This window comes from Falco punctatus (genome assembly GCF_963210335.1).
Source record: "Falco punctatus genome assembly, chromosome: 9".
Lineage (NCBI taxonomy): Eukaryota > Metazoa > Chordata > Aves > Falconiformes > Falconidae > Falco > Falco punctatus.
This window is the reverse complement of record NC_137589.1, coordinates 5242370-5256611: the sequence shown is the minus strand read 5'-3', so window position 1 is coordinate 5256611 and position 14242 is coordinate 5242370.

The following is a 14242-nucleotide window of genomic DNA, read 5'->3' as shown; positions in this document are numbered from 1 at the left end:
GTGAGACCTCAATGTATAGTGAATCCAGAGTGCCAGGCTAACAAATAGGATTTACAATCATTATTTTGGTTAAATATGCCAGTTGTGAGATCGGTTGCTATAATTAACAAAATCCAGCTTAGCAGCATTGAGGGAATTTCTCATTATCTGATATTAGAGACTTTATTAAGCTGCTTTGAAATCTTGGCATTTATTATCCTCTAAAAACATTTGGTTTATGTGCAATAACTAATACATTGGGTAACTAGAACCAACCAGTGTTTCCTAATAGCTTGTTTCATAGATCAGAGCATTCAAATGTTGATTTGTGTTGGTATATTAACGTTCAAAAGAACATGCAATGCACAGTGTAACATTTCTTCTGATAAAATATTTTCAAATATAAATCAAAAATATGTACAGTCTCAATAGGCAGTAATAGCATTTTTATATATTCTTCTGTCTTTTGAGATCATTTGGATTTATGTCTTTCTGAAACTACTCTTTCTCTGTTTGTCTTAGTAGCTGTAGAGCTACTAATACTGGAGGACTATACAGATAAAATATCTCAAGGTGACTTCACTAAGGATCCTAAGGAAAACGCACTCCCCACCTGACAGAAAACTATCTCTCAATAGCCAAGTAGCCAGCACTTTCAGAACTGAGTTCCTTTTTCATATACACAATGAGGACTTCTGAACATGCAGAAAAATATGTTCATCAAACATTTTGCGGGGTTCTCTGGAAAAAGGAAAGCTATTACAAACTGTAACCACTCCTCTTATATTAAAACAACAAAAAAAAACCACCACCCCAAACCAAATAGCAACAGGAAAACCTAAAATACAGCAATAGACCCCTAACTTCCACATTGCTAGTTTGTGCATTTGAGGGTCACTTAACCAGTAAATGAGCATATGTGGACTGAAATTAAATTCTTCTCTCTAATCAGCCACACCTGGAGGTCTTACAGTCCGCTTGAAGTGTTGCACAAACCTTTGTCTCAATTTGTGATGGTTTTAGAACATCTGTTTTAAGCCATCTGATAAGGCAGAGCTGGGCAGGACTCAAAACGGGCTTTGGTTCATCTGTGACGATGGCTGGGGGGTCATGTCGGGGCAGTGCTCATTGGTGGGAAGAGCTGAATCAAAGCATTGCTGCTTGTTTGGTTTAAAGCGAGGTGTAAGTTGGCAGATCAAGAAATGTCTTGATGTTTCCCAGCTATGAGACAACTTTCTTTCCCAGTGTAGAGAGAACAAAGCGGAGAGCGGAGCTGCAGCACGATGGGTTCATGGTGAGTTTGTATCCCCTGCCTCTCTGGGTCCTGTTTGATTTGGTTTGGGAAAATTTCCATTTTGGAGCCTGCAGAAGGACTCTGGTTGGGTTGCAGCTTCAGAGGGCACAGAAGCTCTGATACACACATCCAGAGCTGATGTTCTGCTGCGTGAGGGGTTTTTTCCTGCCTTCTCTTATGAACAGTCAGCCAAGACTTTTAAGCGATGACCCACCCATCAGAGGAGCAGAATAATTTTCTGATCATCCTTTTCGTCACACTGTTTGCTGCAAGTGTCTTGGATATTTTTGGTCCAAACTGTTTTCTAGGACATGCTGCAAGACTTTTCACTAATTTGCATCCTAAAGATGCAAATTAAATGCAAATTTTTCAATATAACCAAAGCAGTCACCCAGTTTTAATCAGATACTGTGTTGCTGAGTTTTTCTGCCTTTGTTTAGATGGTACCTAAAGACATGATAATTACATTTTAGAAAGATGCTAGCTTTTCTGGATGTTTTTTTGGTTTTCTGTAGGGATGCAAAAAGTAGAATGTGTGAAGAGTCCCAGAAGCTGCAAACGTTATTTATGCTAAGTAGTATTAGCTGATAAAACTTTGTTTATGGAGTACTGTTATCATGCACCCAACGTCAGCTGAAGTGAAAAAGCCAACTTTGAAACGATACGAAGTCATAGGTGCAATGTTTTAGATTTTTTATCATTTTATCTCGTAGAGAACAGCTTTGCGTCAACTCTGCTAAACCGACTTAAAAATAATCAAGGAATAACTCAGAAATTAAAGTTAAGGTTCTGGAAATGTAGTTAAATACTGAAAAGCTCCATAGAACTTGTTTTGTTAATGGAGCTGTTGGTATGCAGCAAATCTGGTTTAGTGCAAAAGCTGATGCTGTTTGTTTTAGGAAATAAAACGTTAGATATTCTGTTCCCGAGACTGAGGATGTTTACACACCAAATGCAGCATTTGCTCCAATTGTTCCCATAAGAATTGACACGAAGCACTTTTTTCAGCTTAGGTACTTTTTCAACTTTGAAAATGTTTTGTGACTCCCTTTTATGTACTAGAAGATGGTTATACAATATGAAGGCTGTATTTAGGTCCACGGTCTTGCTTTCCCTATGTTCAGAGAAAATTTCCTTATGTTCTACCGTGTGATTTTTACCTAACACAAACTGTTATGCTCCCTTCTTAAATGCTAAAGTACTTCAGTCCTCTCAACATCTGTCCAGTCAAGCTTTAAAAAAAAAAATATATTTTCTCGGTTTAATTGCAGCAATGCCTGCATATGATTGATATGGCAGGTTACTTTGATAGTTGCTTGAATAATAAAAGCTGGACTCAGCAAGCTATTTGTCACAAAATGTATGTGACTGCCATGCAGGTTTCGTAGTTCCCAAGATCCGAAGCAAGGTGCAGCAGCAGGCTTTCCATTTTGTGCTAGAACTATTGTAGCTCTACTGTACTTTGACTTCAGTGTTTCAATTTGCAGAGATAAACAGTTGTCTGGCAGTAATACAGCTTGTTATTATTTAATAATTATTTAAAATGTGCCCTGTTACCCTTGTGTAAGAATCTGGTCCACGAGAAGATTGTGGTTGTCCTGTAATGCTTTGGGGGGCTGACACAGCACATGGCTAAAGCACCCGATGAGCTGGTGGCTCAGAGTGTTGTAATTTAATAGCCGACCTTCTCTATACTGCTGCTTCTCTTCAGAAGTGTCCAAAAAAAATTTTTTTTTTTGAACTTTAAAAGCCTTCTGGCACTGAATTACATCTATTTTTTGACTGAAACATATCTGCTCTATGCTAACCTCATTATCCAGGAATGATTTCTAGAAGAGGAAGCGAAGAATAATTAAATCATTCCTAACTGAAGGAAATGCTTCGCAGAACTATGCAAATTCCAATTTGGCCAAGATGCTGTGGTTTCATATTCTATTTCTGGGAATGACAGAGGGAGGAACGGTTATTTTTGGAGTTACGGATAGCCAGATTTTGTCTCTTGCCTTGAGACAAGTGTGCTGGGACATCCCTGCTCAGGAGGAGGCACAGCACCTGGCATCGCCCACTTCTCAGTAGCTGTCCTGCTGTTCAGGGCTTGTAAATTCAACTTGCCCCGCTCGCCGCAAGTGTTGCCTGCTGCGGCTGACACTTCCCGAGATCCATGAAGTGGGGCGTTTTGCCTGTGTGCAGTATTAGGGCTTGGCCATCGTCTGAAGTAGCAGCTTCTCTGCAGTGATGTGCTGCCCTGGCTGTCCGTGGGGCAAAGGTACAAGGGGATGGACCCGCCTAGCCTGCGATACAGTGCCTGGGAAAAAAAGTGGGATTACATTTTGGAATTAAAAAATCAGATTCCTGTGTGTGCGCTCAGCAGGAGTGCCTGGGGGAGCCCACAGGCTCGGCACAGCCGCCCCAGGCTCTGAGGCTCACATCTTTAAATTTTCACATTTTTCCATCTGCAGATCTCACTCTTAAAAGCCTTCAGGCAAAAAGAGGTAGGGGGGAAACCCCACAACTAGCTATTTTTATGTGGGGGTGTTTGCAAAGATGTTAGTGATGTGTTATTGAATTATTAAGTGGGGAAAATATAATTGCAGTGCTGGAAGAGTGGCTTTTCAGTGCTCCACAACTTTTGCCTTTCAAAGAATCAGATTGCTAAAATGAGTTATGCACTCAAGAAATCGGCTTAGAATTAACAACACAGGTCCTGCTTTTCCAGTTTTTCCTTTAAAAGTTACATATTATAATAATGAAGTGTAAATAGCAGACTTCAGTGATCTGCAAAAGGTACCAGCCTTGCGTCTTTTCTAAACTGGTTGATTTATGTGCTGTTTGCTGTTTTTGAGAACACAAAACAATTAATTTATGTGTGAAAAGAAGAGTGAATTAATCCTAGAGAGCCCTGGAGCCTTTAAAGACCTGAATCATATGTTGAGCTCGTTTAAAACTTGCATAAGAAATTAATGTAGAATAAAGCCCTTTAATTTGAAAAGTGCATCTATAGTAGGTGTCCCTAGGATATCTTCTGGATCATTATTTAGAAAGGTTAAGGAGGACTTTATTTTTTTCTCTCTTTCTTTTTTTTATATTCAGTATGTATTTTCCAGTTTGCAGCTCAACATGGTGCATTTCAACTTATAAAGAGACAGAGATTTTAAAAAGAAACAGGGAGCTTTTTATTCACCTTCCACTTAATTTCCTTGCTGCCTTGCCGGTCCCAGCTTAATGAATGTAATTGCTACCTTTGATGAAAATACTATTATCAAGATCACACATTACATTGGAAAACAGTTTTTCTTTAAACACAGCTACTGCAGTCTCTAATTATGCATGTAACAAGTGGCTCCCGAACAAAAGAGCATGTTGTCTACAATTGCTAGGAATTGGAGCAAGGCAAATTTGAACAAAGAACAGATTAGATTTGCTCCATGCTCCACAAAGCCCATTCCCCTGATTAATTTCCTGCAAAAACTAAAACAATTCTCTCTTAAAAGAAACTCACCCTCATCTCCAGAATGATCCATATGCCATTTGTGTCAATCTATATGATGATAATGGCTACAGATTTAAATTATTAACTATTAGATGTAGTAAAATAGGAAAGCTCTTTTATAAACTTGCCGTTTCATATGTAAATAAGCAGTACAAGGACTTAAGGAACAAAAAACTGACTTTTCTGTGGAAACCAGGAGCAAGAAAGCACCCAGTAACTGAAGGTCTGAATTGTGCATGTATAATCCAATTATTTTGTCAGTTTACTCTGCGCTCCTTATTCTGCATGGGCGTTGCAGCAGGAGTGTCAGGTCTCCCAAAGTCATGGTGGGTTTTCCAAGAATGACATATGTGAGGGCTGCTTCCCATGTGTGCACCTTCAGGAGAGTTCTCCTGGAAAGGTTTTAACTTAATTCTTAAATTATTTTGTTAACAGGATTTAATGAGTCAAAATCAGATGTGGAAATACATTTTGCTGTTATTCCGTGGAAAAGCAGGGAGACATTGGTAAAATCTTGAATTAGTAGCTGGCATGATAAAATCCTGCGAAATGGATTGAATTCTTTTTTGTATTACTAATACAAGAAATTAGTCATAGCAATTTAGAACATAATGTTATTTTTCATTCTTATTTGTATTGATCTAGGATCCCTAGCTGTGGCCCATTGTACAAGATGCATATAAACCCCGGTTATCCGGGTAAAAGAAGAGAAAAAAAAAAAGTTCTGCTTCAAAGTGTTTGCAAACTGGGTTAGGATTATATGTGGACTAATGTCAACCAGTGTCTAGATTATTTTTAAGAAAAATTGGTGAGCAGAAACAGTGTACTGGTACAAACGTGTCCCTAGCCCTGCACCCTCTTGCTTGCCCTGGTGAAGATGCTTTGTTCCTGCAAGTCAAGTCAGACCAGTGGCAGAAGTGTTGGTCCCGCAGCTGTGGTGAACGCGGTGTCTGCTTGGCACTGCTCTCCGCTGGGCTGAGCCCAATGCCCCTGTGCCTGTAATACACTCTGCAGGCCTCGGATCTGTTAGTCTGGGCTTCTGGGGTTTGGGGGAAGGTGTTCCGAGCGGCGTCCCCTCTGCCACCGCAGGCACTGCCTGGCTGGGCTGTGAACCCTTCCAGTGGCGAAAGCCGGGGGGCAGTGAACAGTGACGTCTGCTTGTGGACGGGCCGGTGCTGACCCAGGTAACACCAGATGTATTTGCTGTCAAAAGCCCATCAAAGAGAGGAGGTGCTGAGGCCTCTGTATAGTTTTAAAATACTTTGAGCTATATCTTCATTGGTTTGGTTTACACTCTTGAAACTTGCATTTCAAAGCAAGATGCTGCTGAGAAACCTCCCAAGCTTCACAGCTACCGCCAGCACTCCCAGTGCTTTACATAAAGCTGTAGCTCTTCATCCGAGATGTCTTTTCATGACAGCGTACCCCTCCGTCAGCTCCGCCCCTGCACTCCCTGGGATGTCTAGTTTAAGTCTCTCGGACCGAGTAACTCTGGTCTGTGGCGTTGTGCTTGAGACAGGCAATACTCCCAGTGCTGAGAGGGCAATATTATGCAGCGTAATGCAGCACCATCAGATGCGGCAGAAGAGAAACGATTCTAAAATTAATGATGTGCAATGGCCAATAATAGGTTCCTCACTGTGAAGCCATTTTGCAAGAGAAAATGGCAAGGAGGGGAAGGAAAAAAGATGCCAATTTTATTTTTCAAATTAGTATGAATGGCAAGGATTTTTCTGAGTATCCACAGACCTTCCTCTTCCTTGGGACTCGTGCTGCACAAGGTCCTGCCGTCTTTTGTTCTTACACAAATCATAAGGGAATGAAGGCCATGTGGAAACTTCCAGGAGCAAGTTGCAAGTGCTTTCAGCAAGGGCAGGCTTTGCCAGTGCTGGGGATCTCAGCGCTGCCGGAGCTACGTTGCAGCACGCTTGCATGGGCAAGTGCCTCCTGCAGCCTGCACGGTTTCTCGTACTTCTCCTTGGGGCTAAGGCAGAACTCAGAACACCTTACAAGTCTGTCTGCTTAGGAAATTAAAATTTTGCTGTTTTAGAATACCAGCTAAACGTCAAAAAGCGGTGTCAGCTGGTCAAGGTCAGAGGATTAAAATAATCTTAAATTATTTTAGAAAAACCTACAAGAGTCCCAGTCTTGCAGCCTGCTGTTTCAAAAGCGAGGTACGGGAGATGGGGTGCGTGTCCCACGGGTCGCTGCAGGGCTGGGGCTGCTGAGCTCTGCTTTCTCATGCAACATGCAGCAAACCATAAGGAGCTTCCCTCTGAGAAGGAAAAATAGTAACAGGCATGTGCTCGGTGCCAGCAGTGAAAGAAGTCAGGTGGCAGAGGTATGCGTGTTAGCAGCCTACTTCTTTCTGCACAATAGCTTCCAGGGTCTTTGTATTCTCATGTCAATGCAGAGATCAGGGGGACAATCCTGCCCGTTACACCTGTCATTTATCCCTTCTCAGTCACTAAAGGTGCTTTGTTTGCAGACTATCACCGTTCTTCCCAACTCGCATTACTTGCAGTTAATACAAAATCTTTAAAATGTACCCTGCAGATAAGGAAAAAAAAAAAAAAAACCAACTAACCCTCATCATTTTCCATGTGGATAGAATTAATCAAGATGTAATTATGACACCAAATGAAATTACTTAGAACATCATAAAATCCTTGTTCATCTCAGCATCAGTATCTTTAAGAAACTGAGTAAAAGAAAATGTAAGTCCTTTCTGTGGACATCAAAATTTCTGTTCCTAGACATCTTTTCTTGAGTGTTTCAGGTATCATGGGTCTTCCGATGATGGGACCAGTGCAGCACCTGCACTGGGGAAAAGAAACCTGAGAACAGCCCCATAGTTTTAAGGCTTCTAGCTGCAAATATCAGTGACGAAAAGGGAAAGGATTATAATCACTACCTGGGGAAGCTGGAGAACAAACCCGATATATTTAGAAAATGCAGAATTACTTGTGGTTTAGTTCCTTGTCTTCCCCAAAACAAGTTGAAAGTATTGTTTTGAGTTTGGGGACACAGATTTCTGTACTTTTCTGAAGAAATGTTAGGCTGAGAGGTTTTCACCTTTTAGAAACTAATCTGTTTTTCCCTGCGGTGGGTGTTAGGGTCTTGGTTTACTGTAGCATTTAATGCAGCACACTGTAAAAAGGCTGGCTGGAGAGAAGGCGTGGCACTTGGACAGCATGAATATTTATCCCTTTGTCACCCCATCCCGGCTTAGGTCTCGCATCGGCCAGTTTCAGGAGTTTAGCACGCTTACTGGTGTAGCTCCCAGATCCATAAGTGTTCTTCCAGGTGTGATATGGCACCTACTAATGCGTAATTTTTTTAGCACAGACATCTGGAATAAGCATTAATTCACAAAGGCCCTCATAGCCCCTAGTGCAGCGGTTGTGTGGGGCTGCAGGAGGGATTTCCCTGGGGGTACAGTGCACGTGCTGATTGCTACGGAGGGGCTCAGGGTCGGTTCTTTTCTATGGGCAGATCAAAGCAGAAACTGCAAACTCAAGCCCTGAAGCTTGCGTGTGGTGCTACAATGAATGGAAAGCAACCAGCCCCATTCCCTGGACGACGTCTTGTTTCTGTACAAAGTCCTCCCTGGTCAAGGGGTAGCGCGGCCCTCTCCCTTTGCACAGGCACACGGGGTAGCAGGACGTCTGTGGTGATCACAAACCGGGATCTAACTATTACCTGGCCAGCGGTGGGGCAGGGTGGGAGGCCTGGGATGGCCCTTCAAGGGAGAGGGACTTGCTAATAGTGGACCAAAGAGGATCGTTCAGAAGTGGCGAGGAGGAGGCATCTAGTGAGCGTGTATCCAGCTCAGCCCACTTCCTTCCTCCATCAGGTTCTTAAAATCATGCAGAGAAGGGAGCAGATCTTGCACCTGTGTTTAAATACTCTCGGTGCAAATAATCTCTTTGCTTTTACCTAAGCCCAGTGCAAATGCAAAAGGGAAAGAGTAGCTGGTGCAAGGGGCTGCAGAGGTGCAGAGATCACTTGCCCCTGCCGGATTGATGGAGCTGAGAACGAGCCAGCTCGGTGCACACTGGCGTAACCGCACCAGTCGTTTATTTCACGCTCTTCTCTGTGTAGATGTATGATCCAGAAAGAAGGAAAAAGTAGTTGAGGTTTAAACTCTTATCACTAAAGTGAGTCTCCCTCTACATTAAAAAACTATCCAGACATTGTAACAAGAATGGGTTCAGTTCTTATGTCATAAATTTGTGTGTGTAGAAAAAAGACTTATTGGTGAATTTAGCAGTATTTTTCGTTGAACTGGCAGTTGCTAACCATTACACCAGTATTTATTTGATTCTTAAAGAGCACAAAAGCATGGACTACAAATAAAGAAGATGGAGTAATAGCTTTTGACTGGACCACTAGCTTTAAACTTGAAATGAAGTGTCCAGTTTTGAGTTACTGTGTCCAAATGCCATTTGTACAGTTTGAAAAGTGGGGGCATTTTTCCAGCTTGTCACTGTTAGCTGTAGTTCATTCCAGTGAATGATATCACTGAAGGAGCAGTTGTTCTGCTATAAGTACTTCACTCATGACTGGAATGTATTAAATGTATTAATCTGTGCCTCAGAGTGTAATTTAGGGAAGCCCTACATTTGACACATTCTTGTACATCCTTATTTTATTGCCTTATCCTGCAGGTAACAATGTCTCAAAAGCAAAGAGACTGGATGAAGTTAAAATTACATGTCACCAAGTATTATATGCACTTTTTGTTGCTCATTTCGCTGTCAGAATTACAGATTTTCAACAACATTAGTTTAAATATGTTTATGACTTGATTTACACCTCTGATGTCAAAATAAAATCCCAGGCAGGATTCCAAGGCTTCTAATGAGCTGGGAGGTGAGATGAAGCCATGAGGGGAATGTCCCCAGCCTCACAGCTACATCTTTCACGGCAAAACTCTGTCGCAAACGGCACCTAGGCCAACCAACGATAAAACGTGAGGGCTGAGTTATCCTGGAGAGTATTTGTCAAACCTGCTTTAAGTCAGCAGAATAAAAACGTATTTTTGCGGCAATGTTAGACCTTATGTCAACTAAGTGAACCCGTACAGCATTTATAGCCACCTCGTGACTATTACCTATCATAAATTTGAAACACTCTTAATCCATAGGTGTATAATTTTGAGGTACTTCAAGATACTTGTGCCACCTTCTATTTTCAATGTAACCATCATCAGTATTGCTGTTGGCAATTAAATAAGGGCACAATTAGTAGTAATAAATGGCATTTTCTGAATTATGAGTTATGCACCTGCGGAAAGAAATGCATGTCTTGCTGCCCAAACGAGATGTAGGTAACGAAGCCCTGGTTGTTGCAGGCAAATACAGAGGCATTTGCAATGTCATGGTTATCAGCCCTGGACTCCCGGCAATTAAGGCAGTTTAAGTAGTTGGATTGAAACTAGAGGGCTAGTGACTGTGTGCTGAAAACTAACTCATCTCTCATTCCTTCACGTGGTGTGGAGAGCATTTAACAACCGCCTTATACCTTCCTTATGTTTGATCAGAATTTCCCTGGAAGAGCTGAAACCCACAGCAATATTTACTCTAAACACACCGGGCTGCGTTTCTTGTATTGACGTCCGAGTCTTCCCTTGTATACATTTCAAAATGAATATCCCGAGCTACCCACAGCTTTTCCTACGGGGCGTAAAAGCCTTTGCTACAGAGCGAGGCAATTCATAAACGTAGCCAAGTGCCCCCGCTCCACCTGCAGGCATCGTTAGCTGGCAGTGATGGGGATGATCGAGGAGATGGGACCAGTGACTGAACTCCGACCTTATCGATCCAGCCACCTCCACCCAGCTGAGTAGCTGCGGTCCAGTCAGCTGAAAAGGAATTTAAAGGGCACTCGTCTTCCCTGCTCAGCCCTCCTGTCATTAATAACGTTTTCATCCATGACAGTGATAAACACGTGGTACTTGAAGAGAGTTTATTAAGGTCAGTCTATAAATAAAAATTAAAATTTAAAAAAATGGGTTTACACAGATGAACAGATGGATGAATAAAGTGATTGGTAAAACAATAAATATGAAAATAGACAGATGGATGAAGTATCTGGCAGCTATCCTCTAAAAGCCCAATGCCTCAAATGCTGGCAATGTTATACCAGACCCTTCTCTCCCCTCTGATAAAAAACAGATTTAATGAAGCTGCTGCAGAACTTATAGGTTTCGTGGATCTATGGCCTGACTAATATTTTGTCATTTAATGCCTATTCTCCAGCCTGATAAAAAGGATTGCAGCCATTTCTCTATGTCAGGTATATAACCGAGTGCTACTAAAATTTAAATGTCTCATCTGTCCTTGGATTTAAATACAGATGGCCTTAAACCTCTGAGTTTTTCTTAATGTGAGATGGTATACAATACCCTGCCTGACTTCTTTCATCATTCTCAAAGAGACAAAGATCAGTATCTCGGTGGAATTCAGGCAACCAGCAAGCAAATATTCTTCTTCACTTTCAAAATAGGAATATCATTCAGAAAAATAAGCCAAAAAGCCCAATAACATTTCAGTCCCCATCAGCTAAGGAATGCTGGCAGGTCTTTATAAAACACAAGTCCACTCAATCTAAAACTTCCTTGTGAATCATTTAATGGCTTGCTATCATGTGAGTTAAACTATAAATTTTATCTTTAGTATTGTTTAAAGGTGATGAGAAGCTGGAAAAGGAGAAAAGTTCATTGTAATTTCACATGATTTTTGAAGGGTTTGTTTCTGTGCTGGCTCTGTAGGTAGGTGAGCTTGAGCAGGAGGAGGCATCATTTCAGGGAAGCTTGTACAATCATTAAGCCCAAAGACTTGACTCCAATTCAAGAACACAGGCTTCAAGGTTGCAACATCTAAAAGAAACTTAATTGTTGCCTCTGATTAAATATTTCAAAACCGTTACTTAGATCATTGTGATTATTGATGCTTTATTATGCCTTAGTTCCTTAATGGTCACGCAGACACTAACCTGCATTAGGTGGAATCACGTGCATCATTGTTTGCGGCAAATGAAGATTTTGAATGCCGAATCTGAATGTCGGCTCAGGACTCGTCCAGCCCTGGCGTGCCATCAATTTCCATTGAAAGCAGCTGCCTAAGTGAAATGGATGAGAAGAGAGGGTGCCAGGCGCCTTGCAGAAGCGACGAGACTCTGCATGACTTGGTCCTTAGGAAGCAATTCAGTCTAATAATGAAGAGGTGATGGGGCACATAACTACTGTTAGTTAAATCCAGGTTTAAACTGAATAAACCAAGAGTATTGCAGGTCCCTAATGAACAATCAAAAAGGTGGTTAGGATTGTGCAGAGCAGCCGTATTACTTAAAATAAGCAACAGTTAGGGGAATAATGGCTTTCAGCCAGTTGTCGAGTAGATTTGAATGGCAGATTGGAGAGAAGGCAGAGATCCTTCTGCCAGCCATCGCCATCCAGCCCTGGACTAAGCTGTGACACGGGATCCTGTCAGAATGGCTCTGTACCCTATGGGCTCACCAGGTCACCTAGAGCAGAAGGCAGCCCAGGGTCCCGGCCACCAAACCCAGGGGCTGGAATGTCTCTGCAGGCAGCAAGCCTTCAAATCCGCTGCCAGCTAGAGGAGGGTGAGCTCCCTTCCTGGCAGCAGAGAACTACTCAAGATGCAATTTAACCATCCCTGGGGTTGTAAAACACTTTTATAAACAGGAGGTTGCGTTGTTTTGATGATGGGATTATGTTCAGCAAAGCTGGAGTCAAGGAATTATAATGGGAAGAGAAAAAAAAAAAAAAAAGGATACTTTTGAGACTCTCTCTTGCAGCATGTCTTTGGTTCCCTTTAAGAACTCTGGAATATTTTAGGAAGACTCCTCCAAAACTCTGACTGTGCCTGAGGACTTTCAGAAGATTTTCTGGGTGCTGCCACTGCCTTGGTGAGCCTAGAACAGAACAGGTGAGTAGAACTGGGCAGCGGGAAGGGCACAGCACCGGGCCTTGGGTGGTTTTTGTTTCTTTTTGAAAGTTAGCACAATAACCAAGGTTTCGCATGTCAGGAACATTATATTGCTGTGCAAAGCCCTGGAAAATGCCCTTTCTTCAGTGTTTGCCTTCATACTTTGTCACTTAATCTCAAGGTCTTGTACCCAGGTGGGATTCAAGACAAAAGCTGTGGCTGTGACCTCTTAGGCGTGAGACTGGTGGTGGTGTGAGCTGGGTCTTTCTCCTGAAATGGGACTAGGACTGCATGTCCTAGTAGCACTTCCATCCTATTATCTGAATAATTCTGATCGTCTGCAGTCAGCTCCTGCAGCCTCCTTGCTGCCTTCCTCTCCCTGGGTCCATCTGAGGACGATGGCTAATTGCACTTGGTAACTATTTGCTGCTGACTGTCAGTCACTCCGGTAATTGAGCACTCTTGGGTGAAAGAAAAAATTCACAGATGTTTCCTTTAAAGGAGTTTCACGAGCAACCCCGTGAATGTATGACATGCTCCAGCCTTTAGTTCTCACTCAGGCAAAACTCTTCCTGCAGGAAAGGGCCTATCCAGTGCATCAGTCATTAATCTCTTTTAGAAGTCTGGAAAAGCTGAACAGCAGTAACTGGCTTTTCAACCAGGGGTACAAGAAATGAAGCCGTTTGGAGAATGATCTGAAATTGCAAAGTGACCTCTCTCTAGAAACAGGGGAGAGGAACAGGGAGGGTAAGGAGAGGAAGAGAGAGAGAAATAATTTTTATTTGCTTGCTAATACAAATATTTGAAATTGCATGGCCTCCTTTGAGATCCTGAGGCTTTCTAATTAGCGAGTGATTCTGTAGCACAGATAGAAATGTACAGTACAGGAAAAAAAGAACAGGGAAGAAAAAGAAGTCACTGACGCAGCAGAAGGAGCAAATTCACTCATCAAGATTTGTGTTTAAATTATTTGAAAATATACTGCATCTGTTTAATGTTTAAAGCAAAAGAAAGTGGAAAAGTAACTGAGCATGAGATAGCTCTCAATAAATAATCATGGAGTAAATAGGTAAATACGCATGGGAGCACTGCAAATGCACAAGTAGTTTTGTGCCAATAAAATGCAAAGGATAAAAATAAAATACAATACAGCTGCAAAAGTATTTATATAAATCATGAAAATGTAAGGAAAGGAAAAAAGAACCAGCTGCCCCATGCACATTTTGAACAAGGTAATAGAAGGAATATAACTTTACCACTGCAGAATGTATTAGAAGCTGTGAAATAACTTAACCTGACTGCAACATAAGGTTTTTTGAGGCTGACATTCGCATACAAGTTTTGCTGCGAACACGCAATGTTCAGGTGGGGACAGGTTGGAAAGCAGAACCGTGGCTCATTAGTCATTTGTCTCAACATTTGTAACTGAGATGTTTAATTGTGATCCCGTGTCCCAGGATAAGAGCTTACACTGGGTCCGGGGCACTGGATTTTTCTGCCGGCTAAGGAACAGAGTCAGAACTC